The sequence below is a fragment of the Watersipora subatra genome, chromosome 7 (assembly GCF_963576615.1).
Source record: "Watersipora subatra chromosome 7, tzWatSuba1.1, whole genome shotgun sequence".
In the NCBI taxonomy this organism is placed as follows: domain Eukaryota; kingdom Metazoa; phylum Bryozoa; class Gymnolaemata; order Cheilostomatida; family Watersiporidae; genus Watersipora; species Watersipora subatra.
This window is the reverse complement of record NC_088714.1, coordinates 18,551,397-18,557,396: the sequence shown is the minus strand read 5'-3', so window position 1 is coordinate 18,557,396 and position 6,000 is coordinate 18,551,397. Positions and strand designations below refer to the sequence as shown.

The following is a 6,000-nucleotide window of genomic DNA, read 5'->3' as shown; positions in this document are numbered from 1 at the left end:
ACTGCAACAATTCACTGTATTTATATATGGAAAGGGGCTTATGCTGCAGACAGAGCTTTTAGCAGTCAGTGTCGTTATATTTTTGTCATTTCAATAAAAGAGGTATTTGTATAACAACTCATTAATTTAGTATTGTAAAGGTTTTGTGCCACCCTTACTTACTCCACCAGTATAAGACTCGATGCATAAGTTAATACATGTACATGTATTTCTGCTTTGTTCATAAGAGTGAAAGAATAGTTAAGCACATGCAATGAACAGGCCCAGAACAGCTCTGCCCTTTAACACAAATGCTCAGGCTTATATAGTGGGTAGCCCCCCCCCCTCTTGTTCCAATAGACTGGGCTTGCCTTGGCTCTACTAGGCTTGGCTCTACTCAGCTCGGCTTGTCTTGGCTCTGACTTTCTTAACTCTCACCTCGTTATTCTGCCTGACTGAGCACAGCCCGGCTCGGCTTAGCTCAGCCCTAGGCTCAGCTCTCAGTGGATCACATTCCACAACACTATTAACACTTATGTCAAGTAAACCATTTTAAATTCATATTTTATAAAAACCAGCGTTTTTTAATATTGTAATTACGCAAACAAACAATAATTGTATCCTCATGCCACTATTGCTATATAGGGACTATGAGCTGACAAGGGTTTCATTGTGTGAGTTTATTCTAAATCATAACGTTACATGTATGTGAGGAAAAAACCGACAATGAAGTATTCAAGTCGTACCCAAACCTGCTGAGCATATACCATGGCAGAGCTAGCCATGTTTGCCTGCTTTCTAACAGTAGAAGGGTAGTTTTCACACGTTTTAGTATCTTGAGCACTCAGTGCTGCAAGACACGAGATGTTTGCAGTACAACAAAAATGGCACTTTGAAAATAAAAAAATTTGTTCAGAAATATTGAAGTTTCAAGCAACATTCAGTATATGTAGGTCAACTTACACATCTAAACCTGATTTTGTTGGAAAATTTTATTTGTCTTTCAAAAACTAAATAATGTGTTAGAAACCCTCTAACATTATTATTAGCCAAATATACATGTAAGTAAAATGTGTTTTGCCATCCAATAACGTAATAATGAGAAGGAATGAAAATGTTCAAAAATACTTTAGTTTTAGCTACTATGGCATGTATCTGGTTCCAATGAAATATTGATAAAGTTTTTATTGAAAAGTTCAATGCACACAGTTTGAACAGCTTTATCAAAAGTTTTGAATCTCATCAGCAAAAAAGCAAATATTACTAGTGATCAAAAAGCTTGCAGTTTAAACATTATTGCATAGGTTTGAGGAAATATCTACACACACTTTTTACACGACTCTATTAAAAAAAAAACTTGAACCAAAAAACCTTTGTGATTTTAGCTCTGGCGTTATGTGAAGTACATACAACTGAGTACCCCAAAACTAAAGACTAACCGTATTCAACGACACATCTCGACACATCTCGACACTAGACCAGAGAGAATTATATCTTATATTTGCAACTATATTCAGCAAGTCTTTATAACAGTCTAAAACAGCCTAATAACACAGTTTACTTGATTTTATTATCACTTCCGGTATAGACCAAATTTAATGCTCTAACACTTTTTGTCGGTCATAGGAATAGGGTAACCATCAACTCAAATTGTTCCAATATTTTATTCATAAACCATTGGCTAGCATCTTCTCTGCACAAAAACACTACATGGTGACAGTAGTTTAGTGTGGAGAAGTGACTGGGTCTATTCATTATGAATTATCCTACCACAGACGAGCAGCCTACTACTGCTCCTGTCACAACAACAATGCAGGCAAGTGCAGCAGCTACATTCAATCTAATGGATGACCCTCAGGGTGCTATTGACATTACTAACCACAAAAAAGAACACTTTAGACTGCTTTAATTAATCCAGTTGGAAAATATTTTTTGTGGTTAGTAATGAAAAGATGAAAGTGACCAAGTAGGTATTTTAAAACTTTGCGTCAAACTAGAATATTTGAAACATATGTATCTAGCTCTGAGTATTTGTTGAGACGACTGTTTCACAGGTATACTAAATATTATCCACTGTTTGTGGAGGGAGAAAAATTATTCACAACAGCTAATTGCTCAACTTTATAACTCAGGCTCTTAATAAAGGCTTTGAGACAGTTTATAGCAATCTGAACAGCGGGTTGCAGATGCCATTTTAGTTTGAACGGAATGAATAATGACAGAATTGTACTTGTGCTTCAGGAGAATGACACGAGAAAATGGCTTATAGCCTCATGGAATGATTTAACATTTGATATGACTGAAAGACTAAACAAAAATCTGAAGCTAAGTTTAGTATGTATTTTGATAAACTGTACTGTAACTTTATCCTATATCTGCTTCAGGTTTTGTTGTCCATAGAAGTTACAAGGTGAAACGTTGAGCTGAAAGAAAGCAAGCATTTTATCCTTGAAGCATTTTGACGGTTTTGTTATGCTAACGTTTTTAAACAATTGATTATCAAATTTGAATTTTAAGATAAGTATTTGCTAATGTCACTTAGCAAAAAATGTCATAGAGAAGAGACAAAAAACATTGGTTTCACATTGTAGGCTAAATCAAATAACCATATCCTGCGGGTGCACTGTACTCTGCAAGTGTATCAAACGACGAGTAAATGGCATTAAAAAATCTCCCTGACAAGTATTCATATAACGTTTTGTTCTTTCTGAGAGAGCAATTTTATTTTACAAATTTTTATGTATGCAACACTCAGGATTATTGCCACAGGATTACCTGCACTAGTTTCACCTAATGGTGCACCTCATTTTATTACTGATCATTGGCATACATAGTTAACAAACAATTAATTCTCACTTCACAATAACTTGTCATGTTAAGGGAGACATTAGTAATCCTCTCAAATTTGCTGATCCTGCAGATATTCATTTATTGTTTAGAAATTACATATAAATAAATCTTCTAAGAGGCTCCTGTCTGTGCTTTAAGATTTAGATGGATGATCAGTGCTGACTTTACTAATTACCCAATCAAATTAGGTTATGCACATTTGAGCTCTGTAAATTCTACACTTACACTGCCAAGAAAAGTCTCATTACTGCAGTAGGTAATGGCACTTTTAAAACTGTTTATCAGATCAACAGACAAAGCTTCAGTGAAGATATTTTTGTAAACAAAAATTCTCTACTCTGTGTAATGACTGCTAACACTCTTGACAAAAACTGTTATCACTTGGCTGAGAATCCGTTACAATCCAATGTTAAAAGATTGCTGTAGAATACGTGTTTTTTTCTGTTTATGCTATACTGTGTAGTTAAGAAAATAATTTAGTGATGCTTTGACATTCTATTTTCAACAATAATACCATGTCAATTTTCAATCATGCAAACTCACCAGATGTTTATGATGGTGGTAGTTTATGGTGGTGGTGGTGGTGGGGGAATCTAGAAATTTCCCTGTCATACAGCCCACCACCAAAGTGATAATGGAAAAAGAAAGGGTACTGTCGGTTGAGAAATGCAATATTAGGAGTCAAGTGGCACTGGAGTGCAGTAGGAGAACTGCAATGGTAGCTGTAATGTACTGGGTGTTATTATGTACAACAAACAGCAATAATGAAAGGAAAAGATTATATGTTTATATCTCTCCCCTGCAATAGGAAAATGTAATACTAGAAGTAAAATGTCAAGCTGCTGTGTAATATACACAGGCTGGGAGGGCTGTATATCATTGGTCATAGCAACCAATATCAAGAAGTTGTGATATTTATCTAGATTTCTGTATTTATGTCTAAAAGATTATGTTGAATTTAAAAATCTAAACAGATTTTAGCTGGTTGTCATAGAAATAGATGTATATTTAAAAGAAAATTTAGGCCTATTACTTAATTTTGTGGATATTAAAAACGACTTGGCAGTACCGCGATATTGGGCACAGCCATAGTATCATCAACAAAATCTTTAGAAAAGTAATAAAAGTAACATATTGCATTGTCACTATATACTCTGATCTTGTAAATTCTAATCGTTATTCTTATAACTAAATATTATAACATTCTCATAAAATCGAATAATTATTCTTACAATTAAATATTGTAATAATCATATAAGAATCATTAGAAAAATATCATCGTCATTTCCTTAACTTTCACTCTTTTGGACATCAGTTGGAATACCAAAGCACTCATTATAAGTGTCCAAAATGTCAGAGTCCAGTAGAATCGGCAAAGAAGAAATGATTACTTTTCAGTACTTCTACGTTAATTACAGAAACCTTCGGCAATTGGACAATGCTATAGACTGGTGAAATGTGCACGTTTTTCTCGTGAAATGCGCACGACTTAATGGTTCTACTCTCTGTCACACGACTTTATCGGCGTTTTGTTGGCCAGTCTTAATTTTGAATAATAAACGTTGGTCAAGTTGTAATGGCGATTTTAGGCCAAATTAATCTGTCTAGTTATTTATAATCCGATCAGATCGGTAAGTGTTAGGATATTGCGGTAACTTTTCAAAGACTTGGTAATATATTTAAATAGGTTTATATGTGTTTTGTATCATTATTATACTTAAATGACTCTACACAAAAATGGTTGAATTTTTTGATGTGATTTCGGTACAAGGGTTTGCGACGGCCGCTAATAAATATTTTCGTGAGTTGTGTGCCCATGTGCATTTATCAAAAATCTCCCAACCAATCGCCCTGCTCGTGTTTGGTCGCGGGATTATTAGAGTATAGAAATATTAACTGGTTTTTAGTTGGTGTTATTTTTCACTGTAAAAGAGCTGTTGTTTAGGTGCAACTAGACAAATGAGGAGCCAAACTCTCATCATGCATTAAAGCATTTCCTACCACTCTATCTCACAATTAGTTTTAGTGCATCTGCGCTAGAATAAGCAGATTTGTTGTGTAATCAGGTTCCGCTCTACCAGCTTAGTCACTCACATTATTAATTATATCATATGGAAGGAAAAACAATTGATTGTCTTTCCTTTATGCGCTCCTAGTCTTACTAAAAAACACTCATCAAAAACTAGTATAGGGCCTACTTCTCAAGCATTATTATGATTAAGTAAAAAGTTAATTCAAATAGTTAATTTTATTAGTATGAGTAATAATTGAAAATAACATGTTGCTCAATATATTATTTTAATCACGGCTTTTAGTGAGAGTATTGCTGCAAACTCGATTGTGCACATTAATAAGCTTACAAAGCATTCCAGAAAACCTAGGAAAGACTATTACCTAGAGGTATATTAGACAATACAGAGAGAAGAATGTTACTTGATGACGATTTGTCTCCCTTGCCACCTACTTAATTAGTGTTTGTGGTCAATCGTTTTAATGCAATGGTGCTTACCTACTTGGCTATTGTTTCATTTACTCTGACTCAGTTGGGTTATTTATAAACATTGAATTAGTAAATTTGTTTACTGATAACTAAAATATGTTGATACTGATTTGGCACTGGAATGAACTAGTTAAATGTAACTAGTAATAATTGCTCCATCAGTAGTAGAGGTAAGATCATACTCTTAGGGATCATTTCTATAGTATGAATCGCAAGGATCTCAACATCATGTTGTGTCCTAACCCAAACCACGATGAGGAGGAACAATGCTAGTTCCTGAGCGTGAAGCGGGCTTTGAGTGTCATTCACTGTATTGACTGCTCACTGCTATTGAAGATCGTTTCTCTAGCTCTTGTGTTAGAGGATGGAACTAGCATATTCTGAGTGGTCTTACAAGTTGCTAAAACCATCACCAATCAAAAGAGCAATACGCTGCTTATCTGTTAAATTGGTCTGTCTTTAGTACTTAATAAACACAGACCAACTCCAAGTGTATCATGTAGGAGTACACTACGAGTGAATGACATTAAAAAAATCCTCTTGTCAAGTATTCATGTAAGATTTTGTTCTTTGTGAGAAAGCAATTTTATTTTACAAAATTTATTTTTAGTAATATTTCTAGTAGAGGATTACCTCTACTAGTTTCACCTAATGGTGCACCTCTTTTTATT

General features: G+C 34.5%; 1 non-coding gene across 1 annotated transcript; it reads left to right on the top strand.

Annotated features, from left to right (window-relative positions):
• The first annotated feature begins 5,501 nt into the window (after positions 1-5,501).
• On the top strand, positions 5,502-5,718 carry LOC137401262 (small nucleolar RNA U3). The gene has a single exon (XR_010979309.1). It is a non-coding gene; the product is annotated as a small nucleolar RNA U3 (small nucleolar RNA).
• The last annotated feature ends 282 nt before the right edge of the window (positions 5,719-6,000 follow it).